The 19,732-nt window shown below is 34.8% G+C and overlaps 1 protein-coding gene and 1 pseudogene across 1 annotated transcript in view; one reads left to right on the forward strand and one right to left on the reverse strand.

Annotated features, from left to right (window-relative positions):
- ZC3H12B (zinc finger CCCH-type containing 12B) overlaps positions 1-19,732 on the reverse strand; it is a 415,031-nt gene that overhangs the window by 314,155 nt on the left and 81,144 nt on the right. The gene's annotated exons all lie outside the window — the stretch shown is intronic.
- Positions 16,527-17,332, forward strand: LOC105107143 (importin subunit alpha-1-like; annotated as a pseudogene).

The following is a 19,732-nucleotide window of genomic DNA, read 5'->3' on the forward strand; positions in this document are numbered from 1 at the left end:
CTCTTTTTCCTTTAAAACTTTCATAGCTGAACCGAATCTTCAGAGATGGTGTTGGGGGAACACTGAGTCCACCATCTCCCCAGACTGGCATTCTGATTAAAAGAAACTTTCTTTTCTATCAATATTGCCTCTCTAGAGTATTGACTTTTGAGGGGCAAGCAGCTAAACCTAAGTTCAGTAACACAAGGAGGGAATCCTTGTCAGATTCAATACCAAAACACAGTCCATTAAAAAATATAGATTGTACTTCATCAAAATTTAAAACTTCAGCTCCTCAAAAAATAAGCAACAGACCTGGAGAATATATTTGCAAAGTATATATTTCATAAATGACTTCTACTCAGAATACATGAAGAACTCACAGCACTCAACAATTAGAAAAGAAATAGCCTAATCTTTTTAAATGAATGAAATAATTGAATGGACATTTCACCAAAGAAGAGTTAAAGATGACAAATAGGCACATGTCTTAGTAAGTTCAGGTTACTACAACAAAAATACCATGGAGTAGGTAGCTTAAATAACAAACATTTATTTCTCACAGTTCTGGAGGATGGAAAGTCCAAGATCAAGGTGCCAGCAGATCCTGTGACCGGTAAGGACCTGCTTCCTGGCTTGTAGACAGCTGCCTTCTCACTGTATCCTCACATGGATGACAGAAAGAGATCACCTGTCTTGTGTCTCTTCTCTTAAGGGCACTAGTCTCAGTCATGAAGGCTCCACTTTCATGAATTAATTACCTCCTGAAGTTCCCACCCACAAATATCATCACATTGGAATTAGGGCTTCAACATATGAATTTTTAGGGGATACAATGACCCAGTCCATAGCATACCACCACTGGCTCTCCCGAATTCGTGTACTTCTCACATGCAAAATACTTTCATTCCATCTCAACAGCCGTAAAAGTCTTAAATTGTTCCAGCATCAACCATAAAGTCTAAAGTTCAAAGTCTCATCTAAGTCAGATACGGATGAGATTCATCCTGAAGCAAAATTCCTCTCCAGCTATGAACCTGTCAGATCAAACATGTTACGCACTTCCAAAATACAGTAGTGGGACAGACTTGGTAGACATTCCCATTCCAAAAGAGAGACAGGAGAGAAGGAAGAGATGACAGGTTCTAAGCAAGTCTAAAACCTAACAGGGCAAATCCCATTAGATCTTAAGGCATGAGGATATTTTTCTTTGGCTCAGTGTTCTGCCCTCCAGGCCCAGCGGGGTAGCAATGTCACCCGCATGGGTGCCACCAACACTATGTGTCATTGCAAGGGCCTCACCCATGCTACAACTCTTCCAGGCAAGTGTCATGCCCCCAGGGCTCTGATGGATAGGGGTCTCAGTCTCATGGCTTTGGTTGGAGGCTGTCTGTCCTATTGAAACCATAGGAGTAGCCCTGTTGATCTCTGAATCACCTTCAGGGTCATTCTTCCCTTGTCTTGAAGAACAGTGCGTGTTCACAACTGAATAGCTCTATAGTCCAGTACTGTACAGAATAAGAACTCTGACAGCCTTCCTTCACTTCATCCTGTCTCTGTCCCTTTCAGTTCAAAATGCCAGTGTTCCTGGCAGGCAGCTGATTAGGTCCTTTGTTCTTACCCATATTAATGTCTTTATCAAATGGTATGTTAGCCTCATCCCTGGTATCCTCTTTAGAACATGCTTTCTAATTTTTTTTTTTTTTGGTAATATGGACAGGTTGAGGATTTTCCAAACATCTAAGTTCTAGTTCCACTTTGCTTAACAATTCCTTTTCCAATTTATTTCTCTCTTCTTACAATTTACTATAAGCAGTCAGGGGAAACCAAGTTGCTCCTTCAACACTGCTTAGAAACCTCCTCAATTAAATATCTAATTTTATCATTCACAAATTCTACCTTCCACAAAACACTAGAACGTGAACAAAATTCAGTCAAGTTTGACTTCTATCCGTTGTCCAAAAACATGTTTCTCATTTCCCATCTGAGACTTCATCAGAATGGCCTTTACTGGCCACATTTTTACCAACATTCTGTACCTAATTACTTATGTACTCTCTAATAAGATGGAAACTTTCTCTCCACCTCTCTTCTTTTCTTTCTTAGCTCTCAGTAGAATTACCTTCAAAATTCTGTTCATGGCAATATTGGCTTTTTCTAGCATGTACCTCAAAACTTTTCCAATGTATACCAATTACTTAGTTCCAAAGCAGCTTCCACATTTTTAGGTACCCTGCTTCACGATACAAATTTCTTAGTTTAGGCTGTGATAAATGAATACTGTAGACTAGGTGGCTTAAACAACATAAATTAATTTCTCACAGTTCTTGAGGCTGGAAAGGCCAACATCAAGGCACCAGAATATCCTGTGTCTGGTGAAGGCCCACTTCCTACCTTGTAGACAGCTCCCTTCTCACTGTATCTTCACATGGCCAAGAGAGAAAGGGGGAGGGAGAGAGAGAGAGAGAGAGAGAGAGAGAGAGAGAGAGAGAGGAGAGAGAGAAGGGAGAGAGAGAGAAAGAGAGAGAGCTCTCATGTTTCTTCTTATAAAGGCACTAATATCATAAAGCCTCCATTATCATGAACTAATTACATCTCAAAGGTCCCATATACCGTGATATTGGGGATAAACCAATGAAATGGTGTATGGGGAATTTAGGGGGAACACAAACTTTCAGTTCATAGCATCATGTGAAAAGATGCTCAACATCATTAGTCATTACAGAAATGCAAATTAAAACCACAATGAGATACCACAACACACCTGTTACATTAGCTGAAATTGAAAACACTGACCATACCAAGTGGTGGTGAAGATACAGAGAAATTGGAACTCTTACACACTACTGGTGGAAATGTAAAATGGTACAACCACTTTAGAAAACAGTTACAATTTCTTAAACATACAACTACAACATGAACTAACCATGCCACTTCCAGGGATATATTCAAGAAAAAGGATAGAAATGGTCATATAAAGACTTGTATGTTAATATTTCTATTGGCTTTATTTGTAATAGCCAAAAAACTGGAAACAACCTAAATTTCGATCAATAGATGAATGGATACACAAAATGTAATATAACCATACAACAGAATACTACACAGCAATAAAAAGGAATGAACTACTATTATAATCTATGACGTGGATGAATTTCAAATGTATTATGCAATGTGAAGAAGTCAGACTCCAAAGGCTACAAACTGTGATTTTGTTTATATAAAACTTTAGAAAATGCAGTGTAATCTATAGTAACCATAATCAGATGAGTGGTCACTTGAGGACTGTGTGTGTAGGGGGATTTGTGTGCCCAGGTTAGGGTGTAAGGCAAGGATTACAAATGGGCATAAGGAAATTTTTGGAGTGATGTACTTACTATCTTGATAGTGATGATGGTTTCATCGGTGCATACATAACTATGTAACAGCTCAGTCATAGCACCAACTTTCCATATATCCACACAAGCCATGCAAGTAAAGGCTTGAACCACAGTCATTCTGTGTCTTTGAAAAATGCCTTGTGATCCTCCTGGAACACAATATGATGGAAGGTCTGTGAGGAGCTATTCCAGTGCCATCTCCCAGATGCCTCCCTACCTTCCCTGGGAGGCTGTCATGAGAATTTCACATCACTTCCTGTGTTCCAGTGAGGTATGGGGCTTTTGCTCTACACCCCTCAGAATAAATCTGCAGACTATAAAACAGATTGGCTGTAGTCTAAAATTGGCTCCTCAGCAGTGGGGTACACTACAACTCTCATTATACTCATCTGTCACCTTTCATTTTGACCTCATCTTTTTTAGTGAGTGGACAAAGACCATGGGGATCTAGCGTGTTTGGCTATACTTCTTTTCATTGTATATATGAAGTAATCAACTGTCTGAATCTAAAAGTAGCTCACTGTATCTTTACCAGTTGATCAACAAGCATTGGCTTTGTCTTGTGTGTACTTGATACTTAATAGTGGTGATGGCTTCATAGGTGTATGCATGTCAAAATATATTAAACTGTACATTGTAAACATGCATTTTATTGCCTGTTAAATGTACCTAAGTTGGGAACAAGCCTATGATGTCCATGCTCACCACATCTATTCTTCATCATACTAGATACCAAAACGCATCCAATAAGACAAAAAATAAATAAATAAAAGGCTAAAATAAATAAAAGGCTAAAAATATAAAAGGCTAAAATAAAAAAGGTAAATAAATAAAAGGTTAGAAAGGAAGATACAAAACTTTCTCTATCCTCAGCTTAGAAAATTACAAAGAATCTACAAAAATACTACTAGAACTAATCAACAGTTCTACTAAGGTCACAGGATACAAAACTCAATATACAAAAATCAAATATATTTTTATATTTACACACACTAGCAATGAGTGAGTCAGATATAAACCAAACAGCCCCATTTACAATAGCACCAAAATTCATGAAATACTTAGTTACAAATCTAACAAAATATGTACAAGGTCTTTATACTAAAAATTACAAAACACTGATCAAATAAATCAAAGGAGGCCTAAATAAATGGAGAAATATACCATTTTCATGGATCAAAAGCCTCAATATGTTAAGACATCAATTCTTTCCAAAATGATTTATAGATTTAACACAATCCCAATCAAAATCCCAGCAACATTGTTTATGTAAATCTACAAGTACACTCTAAAATGAATGTGTGAATAGAAAAAAGCTAACAAAATCAGAAAAAATTTTAAAGACTAAGGAAGTTGGAGAACTCACACTACCTGATTTCAAAACTTAATATAAAGCTACAGTAATGAAGACAATGCAGTATTGTTAAAAGAATAGACACTGAGAGTAATGGAACAAAATAAGAGAGTACAGAAACAGATCCATACATGTGTGGTCAGTTGCTGTCTGACAGCAGTATAAAAACAATTCAATGAAAAAAATGTTTTTAACAAAAAGTGTTGAAAAATTGGACATAACACATGCAAAAAAGTGAACTTCAACCCATACCTCACATCATACAGATAAATTAACTCAAAATGAATCATACCTAAATATAAAACCCCAAACTCTACAACTTCTGAAAGAAACACAGGAGAAAAATCTTAGTGACCCTGGATAAGGCAGAAGTATCTTAAATAGAACACCAAAAGTATAAACCATACAACAAAAAATTGATAAATCAGACTCCATCAAAATTAAATATTTTGCTCTTTGAAAGATACTGTAAAATTAAATAAGACAAACCAAAGTCTGGAAGAAAATATTCGAAAATACATATCTGACAAAGGACTTGTGTGTCATTGGTCTCCAAAAGCCCCCAGAATTTCAATGATTCACTAGGAGGATTCATAGTACCCATATTTTTGACTTATCACAGAAAGAGGATAAAGAGAAAAAAAAATCAGCCAAGGAAAGGTATCGGAGGAAAAATCTAGAGGAAACCAGGCACAAGCTTCCAAAAGTTCTCTCCCAGTGAAGTCACATTTAATTCTTCCAGCAACAAGCTGTGATAACAAATGTGAAATTTTATCTACCAGGTAAGTTCATTTGAGACTTGGTGCCTATTTTGGTTTTTTGTGGGGTGGCAGTTGGGGCAGGGGGAAGCTGGTCACATAGGTATCCTCTGCATGTACCATAATTCCAGACTCCCAGAAGGAAAACAGGTATTGAGCATTGTTTCCAGAAACAGTTGACAATAAGAGTCATGCCTATAAGGGAATGATGAGAACCTTCCCAAAATCCAAGTTCTCAGAAGCTGGCAAATGGCCAATCTTAAGAGCAGGCTTTTTTTTTTTTTTTAAAGGACAGCAGTCTCAGGTCTCCAATGTTAATACATTTCTACAACTTATACCAGAATATATAAAGCACTTTTAAAAACTCAATAATATGAAAACAACCTAATACAAAATGGAAAAAGATTTGAACAGCCACTTTACCAAAGAAGATATAAGGATAATAAAAGCATATGAAAAAACTGCTCAAAATCATTAGTCATTTGGGAACTGCAAATTAAAACCGCAGGCCCAGATTGCTTCAAAGGTAAATTCTACCAAACATTTAAGTAATAAATACTATCAAATCTTTACAGACTCTTACAAAATTGAAGAGAAGGGTATATTTCCCAACTCATTCTATCAGGCTTGCATTACCGTCACACCACAGTCAAAGACATCAAAAAAAACAAAACAAAACAAAACAAAAAAAACTACAGACCAATATCTGTCAGGAACACAGAGACCTTTGTCACAAGTTAGAACTATTTTTTAAATCGCTTTTTTCTTACAACTTTGGAAACATTTTGCTATAAAGAAATACAAAAAACCAGTCAACACGCCAAAGAGGAAGGTCTGAAATCTTCTGATATATATTTAAAATTGCTAATCAGCAATATATCAGTACTGCCTGACATTCATGTATTTAACGACCTAACATTTATTGGACCCCTAATATTCCAGGCATTGTATAAAGTTCTGGGAATATACATATAGCCTCTGTTCTAGAAAGCAGTTTCATCTAACACAGGTTCAGTCATTCATTAGCTGAGTAATCTTTGGAAAGTTATTTAACTTCCCTAAGCCTCAGTTTCCTTATCCATAAGATGGAGATGATAATAGCACATACACTATACAAATCATGTGAGAAGTGACACTGTACTTTATTTGAGCCCTCTGTTAACAGAGGAACAATACTTTTATGTTGTGAGAAAGGGGTAACCTAACCAAGAAAGGCCCTCTCTGCTCTTAACATATCCAAAATAAAACCCTCTTCACCCTCCTCAATGACTGACTCCCTTGTTAACGTGCTTTTTTAAAACTGAGGGCCCCCTTCCTTTTCTTTTTTGAGATAGTCCTCATTAATGACTGTTATTCCTATTGCAATAGCCTGAATAAAAATCATTTCCTTAATTCTCTGTTGTATTTTGTATTTCACAAAGGATTACATAAGATATACATAAAATACTGAAGCTGTGTCAGATACACAGTAAGGTCTCAGTAAAGGTTACAATGTTAATATGAAAAAGTTAAATCACACTGATATACTATTAAATACATAATAGAATGACTACATCAAACAAACAAGTCCAAATGCTGCAGGAATGTGGAGTCATCAGAAGGCTCATACATTATTGGTAGAATGCCAAATGCTAGTAAACACCAGCAGTTTCTTGAAAAGTTAAACATACACTTACCCTATGACCCAGCAATCCCACTCCTAAGTATGTAAATATGAGAGAAATGTAAACTATTTTCACAAAAAAAGCTGTACACTGACTTTTATAGTAAATTTACTCATAATCACAAAAATTCATAAATAACCCATATGTCCTTCAACTGTTGAATCTGGATAAACAAAATGTAGTACACCCAGGCAATGGAATACTACTCAGCAATTAAAAGAACTAGTTACACTCTATGGCATGGATACATTTCAAATGGATTACAGAAAGTGAAAAAAGTCAGACTCTAAGGCTGCATACTATATTATTTCCTGTATATGGCATTATCAAAAATGCAAAATTATAGGGAGAGAAAACAGATAAGTGGCTGCTGGAAGCTAAGATGGTAATAGTGTTGAATACAAAGGCAAATGAGGGAATTTTTTAAGGTGATAGGACTTTACTATATCTTGATTTTGGTAGTGCACAAAGGCACGCACAAGACCATACTATATACTTTGAAGGGTGAATTCCTCTATATGTAAATTATATCTCAATAAACCTAAACCCTAAAGAGAGATGGCACTTCCTCCATGCAAGATGTTGTAGAAACCTCTCCATTGCAAGGCAACGGGTACCCCCTCAGGAGCTGTCCCATCTCTCCTATTGGATTCCAGGCTAAAAATTAGGAATAAATTATGCTAGGACTGATAAGGGAGGAAAGAGATTACACTCCCAAGGAGCAGCAAGCATTTGGTAACATACAATAGCAAGAACCAGAGGAGTAAGAGCTAATGACGTTGAACATCTTTTCAGAGCTTCGTTGATAGCTGTATATCCTCTTCAGTGAAATGTCTGCTCAAGTGTTTTGCCTATTTTCTAATCAGCCCTTTTTTAATTACCTTTTTTATGAGAGTTCTTTATATATTTTAATCTTATGCGTTCATGGTGTATTGATCTTTTTATTATTATGTAATGCCCTTCTTTGTTCAATTTTCTTTACTCTGAAGTCTACTTGATCTCAAATTAATATAGCCACTTCTGCTATTTTCAATTAACGTTTACATGACATATCTTTTTCCAATCTTTTTACTGTCGCCCTACCTATACTGTTGTAGAACTTCTTGTTGACAGCATATTACTGTATGATTTTCTTTTAATCCAGCTATCAATCTCTATGTTTTAAATGATGTATTTAGGTCACTTATATTTAAGATAATTATTGATATGCTAAGACTTAAGTCCTGTCACATTACTACCTATTTTCTGTTTGTTTATTTGGGTTGCCATTTCTTTATTTTCTTTCCTCTGTGGGTTATTTGGACACTTAGGGGGATTCCATCTTGATTTATTTGTAGTGTTTTAGAGTCTATCACTTTGTATAGTATCTTTATGGTTGCTCCAGGTATTACAAAATACATATGTAACTTATTACACTGTATTGTCATAAATATTTAACCATTCAAGTGAAGATTAAAACCTTACTTCCACTTATGATCTTTTAGCCTCCCTACTTTTCCAAATATATTTGTCTTAATTATTTCCTCCACATATTTTGAGCATCACACCAAATGTTGCTATGATTTTTTCTTCAATTTTCAAATATGACTTAAGAAACTCATGAGGATAGTCTATAATATTTAGCTCTATGTTTACCCATTCTATTGTCTTTCCTTTTTGAAGTTGAAAGCTTTCTTTTGTTATCATTTCCTTTTTGTTTAGAGAACTTCCTTTAGTCATTTTTTTTCATTTTTTTATTGAAGTATAGTTGATTTACAATGTTGGGCTACTTTCAAGTGTACAGCAAAGTGATTATACATATATATATATATATTCTTTTCAGATTCTTTTCCATTATAGGTTCGTACAAGATGTTGAATATAGTTCATTGTGTTATACAGTAGGACCTTGTTGTTTATCTGTTTTATATATAATAGTGTGTATATGTTAATCTCAAACTCCTAATTTATCCCTCTCCCCTTCCCACTTTTATAAACATAAATTTGTTTTCTACATCTGTGAGTCTATTTCTGTTTTGTAAATAAGTTCATTTGTATCTTTTTTTTAAATTCCACATAAAAGTGATAACATACGATACTTATCTTTCTTACTTACTTCACTTAGTATGATAATCTCTAGGTCTATCCATGTTGCTGCAAATGGCATTATTTCATTCATTTTTATGGCTAAGTAATATCCCATTGTATTTATACACCACATCGTCTTTATCTATTCATCTGTCAACGGGCATTTAGGTTGCATCCATGTCCTGGCTAATGTAAACAGTGCTGCTATGAATGTTGGAGTGCATGTACCTTTCCGAATCAGAGTTTCTGTCTTTTCCAGATATATGCCCAGGAGTGGGATTACAGGATCATACAGTAACTCTTAGGTTTTAAAGGAGCTTCTATGCTTTTCTCCATAGTGGCTGCACCAATTTACATTCCCACCAACCATGTAGGAGGGTTCCTTTGTCTCCACACCCTCTCCAGCATTTATTATTTGTAGATTTTTAATGATGGCCTTTCTGACTGATGTAAAGTGATACCTCATCGTAGTTTTGATTTGCACTTCACTAATGATTAGTAATGTTGAGCATCTTTTCATGTGCTTCTTGGACATCTGGATGTCTTCTTTGGAGAAAGGTCTATTTAGGTCTTCTGCTCCTTTTTGATTTTTTTTTTTTTGATGTTGAGCTAATAAGCTGTTTGTATGTTTTGGAAATTAATTCCTTGTTGGTAGAATTGTTTGCAAATATTTTCTATTTCATAGGCTGTCTTTTTGTTTTGTTTAAGGTTTCCTTTGCTGAGCAAAAGCTCTTAAGTTTAATTAGGTCACATTTGTTTATTTTTACTTTGGTTTCCATTACTCTAGGAGACAGATCCAAAAAAATATTGCTGCTATTTATGTCAAAGACTTTTCTGCCTGTTTTCATGTAGGAGTTTTATAGCATCTGGTCTTACATTTAGGTGTTTAATCCATTTTGAGGTTACTTTTGTATATGGTGTTAGAAAAATGTTCTAATTTCACTCTTTTACATGTAGTTCTCCAGTTTTCCCAGCACCACTTATTGAAGAGACTGTCTTTTCTCCATTGTATATTCTTGTCTCCTTCGTTGTAGATTAATTGACCATAAATGTGTGGGTAGTCATTTTTTAAGGGTAGGCTAGCAACATATTCCTACTTTTCCTTCCTTTGGAAATTCCTTTTCCCAGAATGAACTTTTTGCCAAATATGGGATTTGCAGTTGGCAGCTTCTTTCTGTACTTGAAAAATGTTTTGCAACTTTGCTCTGCTGTCTATGCTTTCTGGTGAGAAATTTGAAGTCATTAAAAACTGCTTCGCCCCTATGGATATGTGTCATTTTTCTCCATCCTTGAGATTTTTTTCTTTGCAAGAAGTTTTCAGAATTAATTTTGATGTTTCTTGGTGTGGATTTTTTTTTAGTTTATCTTATTTAAGGTTTATTTAGCTTATTGAACCTACAGGTTTTTATCTTTTGACAAATTTGGGAAGTTTTCAGCTATTTCTTCTTTTTTTCCTGCTTTATTCAGGTATAAATGACAAATAACGTTGTGCAAGTTTAAGGTGTAAAATGTGGTGATTTGATATATGTGTATATTGTGAAATGACTACAACAATAAGGTTGTGTGGTGAGAACATTTAAGATCTACTCTCTTATTTCAAAATGTAGAATAGATAAACAAGATTATACTGTATAGCACGGGGAAATATATACAAGATTTTGTGGTAGCTCACAGCAGAAAAAAAATGTAACAATGAATATATGTATGTTCATATATAACAGAAAAATTGTGCTCTACACTGGAATTTGACACAACATTGTAAAATGACTATAACTCAATAAAAAAATGTTTAAAAAAAGATCTACTCTCTTAACATATTTCAAGTCTATAAGACAATATTGTTAGTTATAGTCATCATGCTGTATATTAGATCTCCCGAACTTGTTCATCACATAACTGAAAGTTTGTACCAGTTGGGGGGAATGATATAGCTTAAGTGGTAGAGTACATGCTTAGCATGCACAAGGTCCTGGGTTCAATCCCCAGTGCCTCCTCCAAAAAGTAAATAAATAAGTAAACCTAACCCCCCCCCCAAATATAAGTTTGTACCGGTTGACCAACATCTTTCCATTTCCCCCACCCCCTGGTAACCACAACCTACTATGTTTCTATGATTTGACTTTTTTATGTTCTACATGTAAGTGTGATCATTTGGTATTTGTCTTTTTTTTCTTCTATCTGACTTATTTCACTTAGCATAATGCCCTCAATGTTAATCTGTATTGTCACAAAAGGCAGAATTTCCTTCTTTTTTATGGCTGAATAATATTCTATTACATTATTTTAAAAATACATATATAGCATTTTCCATATTCATTTACCCATCAATGGCCACTTACATTGTTTCTATGCCTTGGTTATATTATTCTTTTGGAATAAGTTTTGAGCCCTACTCTATTCTTCTAGTTCCAGGACTTTGAAGATATGTTAAGTATTATGTTATTTTTACACAGGTCTCTGAGGCTCTGTTCATTTATTTTTCAGTCTATTTTTCTCTCTGTTGTTCAGATTGAGTAAATTCTAATAATATTTCCTGAAGTTCACTGATTTTATCCTCTATCATGTCTACTCTTGATTCCATTGAGCTTTTTGTTGTTGAATTTTTCCATTCTATAATTTCTATTTGATTCCTTTTATTTATTTTTTAACATTTTTTATTGATTTATAATCATTTTACAATGTTGTGTCAAATTCCAGTGTTCAGCACAGTTTTTTAGTTATACATGAACATATATATATTCATTGTCACATTTTTTTCTCTGTGAGCTACCATAACATTTTGTGTATATTTCCCTGTGCTATACAGTATAATCTTGTTTATCTATTCTACAATTTTGAAATCCCATCTATCCCTTCCCATCCTCCGCCCTCTTGGCAACCACAAGTTTGTATTCTGTCTATGAGTCTATTTCTGTTTTGTATTTACGCTTTTTTTTGTTTTGTTTTTGTTTTTGTTTGTTAGATTCCACATATGAGCAATCTCATATGGTATTTTTCTTTCTCGTTCTGGCTTACTTCACTTAGAATGACATTCTCCAGGAGCATCCATGTTGCTGCAAATGGCGTTATGTTGTTGGTTTTTATGGCAGAGTAGTATTCCATTGTATAAATATACCACCTCTTCTTTATCCAGTCACCTGTTGATGGACATTTGGGCTGTTTCCATGTTTTGGCTATTGTAAATAATGCTGCTATGAACACTGGGGTGCAGGTGTCATCCTGAAGTAGTGTTCCTTCTAATAATTTCTATTTTTTTGCTGAGACTTTCTGTTTTCTTTTGTTTCAAGAGAATTTGTAATTGCTTGATGAGCATTTTCTATGATGGCTGCTTTAAAACCTTTGTCAGATAGTTCCAACATCTGATTCATCTTAGTGTTGGTATCTATTATATCTATTGTCTTTTCTCATTCTATTTGGGGATTTACTGGTTCTTTGTATGATGAATGCTTTTTCATGGTATTCTGGATAATTTGGATATTATATTATGAGACTCCTCTAGATCCTATTTAATCTTTTCCTAAGCAAGCAGTCCCCCTGTTTGATGTGTAGTATGAGGGCTGGGTGGGTGTGTATGTTCAGCTTTCTGCTGGGTCCCCACCAACACAACTCTAGCAAAAGCAGAATTTTGACTCCCACCGCCTTGTTTCAGACAGGTAAGGTGGAAGTTCAGCAATCTCCTTGGCCCTGTTGATCCATTCCTGACAAAAGTAAGGACACCCTCCTGACATGCACCACCTCATTGCCTCTGAGTGTGGATGTAAGTGGTAGAGGGTATTGAGAGTTATCAACACCACTTTGTTACAAGGTGAGATTGAAAACTCAGCTTCCTGCTGAACCCCATTGACACTATGGGAGGGGAGGTAAGTGTAATGCAAACTGGACTCACCTCCTGCCATGTCATTGCTCCTCAAGAATGCTGGGTAGAAGTAGAAGCTTAGATTCCTGTGGGTCCCACTGACACTAAGGGAAAGGAAAGTGGGGGGAAGCATAATATCAACTAGCCTAACTCAAATCACTTAATTCTGTCTTATTAATGCTCATGTAGGGGTAGAGGTTCAACACCTCACTGGGCCCCATTGATAACATTTGTTGCTTTATAAATTTAAAGTCTTTTCTCTTAGTTTCAAAAACTATTCACCTGTTTTTTCTTCTAGATTGCTGTCATTTAATTTAATTCAATTTAATTTAATCTTAAATATTTAATGCCCTAATCCACCTAGTTTAAGAAGTGAGGATTTATCTTTTTCCCTCTAAACAACTGAATTAACACCATTTATTGAAAAATCCTTGCTTTTCTCCCAATGACTTGTGAAATATTTTCCAACAAATTTTTCACAAATTAAAGACATAATTATTTAAGTCATACAGTAAAATATATATATATATATATATATATATATATATATATATATATATATATATAAAACGTATCAAAGAAAAATGTCTTTTATGCATTGAATATATGCCACTAGATTGTAGGCTCCATGAGAGCAAGGTTCTCCTTTTGCTCACTGCTGTGTCTCTAGTGCCTTACATATTGGTTGTATGGTAAACAGTGAATAAATATTTGGTGAACTGATATACTACATTTTCTTTGTGAGCTAAATAACTATCCATTGATTGGCCTGTTAATTCTTATTCCAGCACTAAATTATTTTGAGTCACTTAGCTTTAAAATTCATTTTAATATCTGATAAGGGAAGCTCCCTTCAGTACTCTTCTTTTCTAAAATGTTCTTGGCTAATACTATTATTCTTCCAAATAGAATGTTAGTATAATTTTGTCAAGTTCCAAAATAATTTCAAATATGTCTTCCATTATAAATTGTTAAGATGTTTGAATAATTTCAAAACAGGTAAAAATAAAAATATAATATACACTGTACCTATTGGGAAGTCAGATTTCAGGTGACTGTAATCAACAGTAAAGAGAGAAAAGACTTCTAATAAGCCCCTGAGATGGTGGTCCTAACAACACAGCTTTGTAACAAAATCAGGTAGTATGGTACAACAGTGAAAGACTTGGATTTTTCATCATTAATTAATCAAAAACACTTGTGATTACTATGAGAAACTATAATCCATAACATATTTAAGGAACTCCTATAAACCAGTAAAAAAAGTAAGGAACTCTGATAGAATAACTGGCAAATATAAACAGGTATTTCATAAAAGAAAAACTCGCCAAGACTAAAATAATAAAGATACTCAAGCTCACGAGCAATTTGGAAAATATACATCAAAGTAATGAGATACCATTTCATAGTAATCTGATTGGCGAAAATTATAAAGATAGTGACAAACATTAAGGGGGAGATAGCAGCCCTCATTCACTGTTGGTGAAGACCTCTTGGAGAGCAGTCTGGCACCACTAACTCAAATTAAATAAATATACTCTATGGACCCTGTGATCTCACTCTGTAGAGTACGGGTGTGTATGCGCGTGCGTGTGTGTGTGTGTGTGTGTGTGTGTGTATCAGAGAAATTTTCACAGTAAGGAGACGTGTATGAGGATGTTCACTACAAAAGTGTGATGTTGGGGTGTTAGAAGCAAACTAGGTGTCCATCACTGAAAGAGTGAATAAATAACATGTGATAAATGAGTATGGAATATTAGGCAGCAGGCAAAACAAAGGACTAGGTATACCCACAGAAACATGGGTAGATATTAAAAACAGTACTGCATAAGAAAAAGAAGAAATAGAATGAAATATATATTTTCTTCTAGATTGCTATTTATTGTTATAATTTTGTTTTGCTCACTACTGTATCTCTAGTGCATTAGTTGTTGCATAGTAAGTGCTGAATAAATATGGTACAATACCATTTATACAAATTTTAAAATAAATGCACACACACAATTTACAAGAACACACACATTAAAAAGAATACATTGAACACATTAGAATGGTACCCTATGGGGGGTAGGAAAGAGACTGGAACATAGTATGTGCTCAATAAATAGCTACTATCATTACTATTAAGCCTGTCATTCAAGCCCATTAATTTTTATTAACACACTACTCTTAAAAATTGTAGTTACACCTTTTCCCGTTAAGAGCTAGATTAGATAAAACAAACTAGAAGTGGGTAGAAAATAATGACAAGTAACAGTTATGAAAGAAGAGAGAAACCAGAAAAGACAAATAATGCATGCTAATAATGATAATCCTGCTCAATCAGAAAAAGTCAAAATATATTTGGTATTTTTATTTAAAAATCTACATTTTATAACTAGCTCTCAAAAATTGTTAGAATAATTTTCCCCATGAAGTGGAAATCTTCAGTTCCTAAAATATATTTTTATTTTTCAATAAGCCTAGACAGATAATGGATTACTGTAGTTTTAAGGCTAGAAAGAGTAGTTGTGAATAAAAATTGTAAAATAGTAAGATTAAATTGCCTTTAAAAAGTAGATTTTGCACCTTCCCAAAAGCTTGCATATAGAGGCTGCAGACCAAATGGAGCAAGAAACAAGCAGCAGATAATACTTTGCTGACAGTTCCTCAAATTCAAATATAAGGACAATCCAGTGAAACACCACTAGTAAATAAAGAAAGGGAGGGGTTATTTCCAAAATATGGGGGGTAGCTAATTTTGCTAACATTGATTACCTATCCTCAATTTAGAAACTGAGCTCTTTTTATGACCAGGAAAACATCTCTCAGAGGTTTTTGGCTCCCATTTAGTAACTTAAATCTTAATTATATGTTGCCTACTCATTCTAAGTTTTACTTTGCCAGGGAAAACAACATCCATGGTTTGTTTGTATGAATTTGCAGTGTGTCTTTACTTGTATTTTAATGCTTAAGTTCTAGGAAAAATGGAACTGCAATTTTCTCTGTCAATAATAATGATTATAATAAATACTATGATTTTGAAAAAGGACAAGCATGGTAGAAGGACCAGGAAATAATGCACATAATTCTAGTTCAATCTAAAACTCCTCTCCTTGAACCTCTAATTTACCATTTAAAAACAAAATAATTCTATAATAATTCTATTATAGACTTGAATACACAATAGTGTCCAAATTCCTTTTGCCTCTCTTTGGCGGATATCATTCTCCCTTAAATGATCTCCTCTTTAACTAGAAATGTATGTGTTTTCCCACCATAAAGGGATAGAGTCTTTTATCAATTTTCCACACATCATTATAAAATCAAAAGGCAATCTCTGAAAACTTTATAGTTTAGAATCTAAAAATATAATTTTTCAGTCATTCAGTGAATGTTGACCTGAAGACTGTATACCCAGATGCTGCTACCCATAAAACCTGAGCCAGATCCACAACTATCTTCTAGCTTTCTCCCACTGTCTAATAACATGTCCACCAATAAGAATGTTAATTCACTAACTCCCCACCTTAATAGGTTGGAGAACAAAGGGAAAGACAGAACAGAAATGAGACAGTAATGTATAGAGGTTATTGTGAAACTGAGGAAAGCTAAGAAAAATGACCAGATGCTGAAAAGAAGAAATGTGAGTTATTTTCTTGATGCTGCTACTTCTCCACTAAAGGAAAATCATAGCAGCTAGGGCTTTGTAAGTTGTTCTGTTGATGACACTGTGAAAGACACAAACAGCAATAATTTGGAAAGCCAACTCCAACCTACTCAAGTTGCTAGAAAACTTCTTTGTATGGGAAAACAGTCTTCCATAGACACTATAATCCAAGGTACTTTGGTTCTAAAATGTGTGCCTTTCTCTTACTGAATTTTAATCTGCTTAGGTACACTTGCTAATATCAATTCTGGGGAATCATAATAGACTAATACTGTGGTAGATTGAGGTACTATATCAGCATTCGTTGCTCTCTTGTCATCTCCTCATTCACACATCAGTGAATGAGCTATAAGGGCTCTCAGGAACATTGCAGGTAATGGTTCACCTCCAATGATTTGCTTATCAAGAATGCTATAATAAACTGTTAATTCTACTCACAGTTACTGATTCATCACCCTTAGCATATGGTTATTTAAATAGTCTTACCTGGATACTTTCAAATCTTTATTGTAATATGAATCCTATTCCCTACATTAGATGCTATTAAGCAAATTCTTTCTGCTTTAGTTTATCTCCTGCATAATGACTGTCAAGAAGTACTTAGAGATATTTGCTGAGCTATGTCCTATCTTACTGACGGTCCAATGAAGTCATTCACATAGTTGTCAAAACAAGAGTTTTGCCACAGTTTGTAAAATTTCCAGGAGCTACTGAATAGCCAACTGTGACTCCAGCCTTAAGAGCCATAGGAAATACTGTTGCTGGGGCAGATGAATAAATTTAGGTTGTAGTAGATGTAGGAACACTTTCAGTTTTTCCTTTCTAACTGCTAACTTATCTATAAATATTCAACCATTCAACTCCAAATAAGTATGCATTTACTATTTGCTAAATAATGATTCAGGCACTGAGGATTCAACAGTGAACAATATAGATAAGCTCCTTATACATTCTACTGGGAGAAATGGATAATAAATATACCTGTAACTGTAAAGATATATCCATTTTTGTTTATCTTCATTTCCAAAGGAAAGGCTATATATCCTTTCATCAGTAAAGCTAACTTCTCCAAATGTGATCTTGATTCCACACCCATAAGACTGTTCTCTGTCAGTGATTTACTTCATCATGTATTCTTCATTTTTCTCTATCAACCAGCTCCTCTTCCTCAGCCTATAACATAGTCAAATCTTCCCCAGTCTAAAAGAAAATTTTCCCATTGATAATACCTCATCTGCATGCTATTGTTCCACCTCACTTCTATGATTCACTACAAACCTTGTTGAAATAGTGTTCTACATTCACTGTATTAATTTTTTCAATTATAATTTTGTCCCAAACCGCTCAATTTGTCATCCACTACCATTTTTCCTGTTTTAATCAAGAATGTCAATTACATTTTGTTGGGATACAAATAATAAATAAGACAAAATAGTAAATATACAGTATGTGAGATGACAAATATAAGGGGATAGAGAGTGCTGAAGGGTAGGTTTGCAATTTAATTAAGCAAATAATTATAAAAATCCATGAACATTTCTATATTTGTGCCTATCCTTACTGTCGTCTTTCTTACATGGGAGAAAGAGATGTCCCCCCTATTGTATAAGGTCCAGGCTTCTACTTCTCAATATCATGTCTTCCAATATCCTTTAAGGACTTTGCTCTATCCCCTGTCTTTCCTTTTCCCCCTCATTTGTGCTTAACAACTATGAATATAGCTTAATGATTATAAGTATAGACTAAATAATCAGACAGCTCAGGTTCAAATCTAACTCTACTACTTACTAGTTGTGCAATCTCAGAAATGTCACTTTACCTTTGTCCCTCTCATAAGGTTGTTATAATGATTAAATTACATAATGTATGCCAGTACTTAGCAGAATTCCTGACACAGATCAACTATTTAATGATGTTAGCATTACTATTACTTTTATTATTGGATCCTTCCTCTCAGCATGTAAACATGACGAATTCTCACCCATCTGAAAACCAGGTGAGGTATGGGTGGGGTACTGGGGAAGAGAGAGAGAGAGAGGAGAGAGAGAGAGATTCTCTCCACCCCTGTATCTTACCTATATCTATTATTCCTCTCCATTCATAGCCATGTTTCTTCAAAGAATCTAATTTCATAGTCTCTACTTCCTCACCTCTCATTCATATTGCAAATGAATGCAAGGTGACTTTCCTTTCCACCATTCCACTAATAATGATCTAAAGTCATCAATGACTTCCTAATTTGCAAATCCAATAATTACTTTTCAGACTGTATCTTACTTACCTTTTCCATGGTAATACATACTGTAGTCCCCCCCTACTCCTTGAAACTATACCATTAACTTTAGGACTAGCTCTTCTAGTTCTCATTTTACCTTAGCTAATTCCTTTTCGGTCTCCTTCATGGGGTCCTGCATCTTAAATGTTGGTAATTCATGGATTTCTGTTCTTAGTTTCCTTTTTGTCACACTCTAAAATCTCTTCAATAGGAGATCTAATCCACTTGTATAGCTTCCAATCCCACCTCTACTCTGCCAACTCTCAAGGATACTTCTCCTGTGTTACCTACTCCTCTGAATCCTAGATTCATACATTCAATTGTCCATTGGAACTCCACCCAAGCAATGATGAGTGAATCTAAGTTTTTAACATTCAAGCTCTCACAAATCTTACCTCTTATTGCCTTAATCAATTTGGGCTGCTATAACAAAATAACAGAGACTGGGTTGCTTATAAACAACAAGCATTTACTTCTCACAGTTCTGGAGGCTGAAAATCCAGGATTATGGTGCTGGCAGATTCAGTGTCTGGTGAGGGCCTTCTTCCTAGATGACCATATTTTCACTGTAACCCCACATGGCCAAAGAAGTGAGCTAGTTCTCCAGGGTTTCTTTTATAAGAACACTAATCCCAATCATGAGGGCTCTGCTATCATGACCTAATCACCTCCTAAAATCCCCACCTACTTATATGTTCATCTTGGGGATTAGGAGTGCAACAGAGGAATTTGGGAGGGAGGCACACAAACA

This window comes from Camelus dromedarius, chromosome X (genome assembly GCF_036321535.1).
Source record: "Camelus dromedarius isolate mCamDro1 chromosome X, mCamDro1.pat, whole genome shotgun sequence".
In the NCBI taxonomy this organism is placed as follows: Eukaryota; Metazoa; Chordata; class Mammalia; order Artiodactyla; family Camelidae; genus Camelus; species Camelus dromedarius.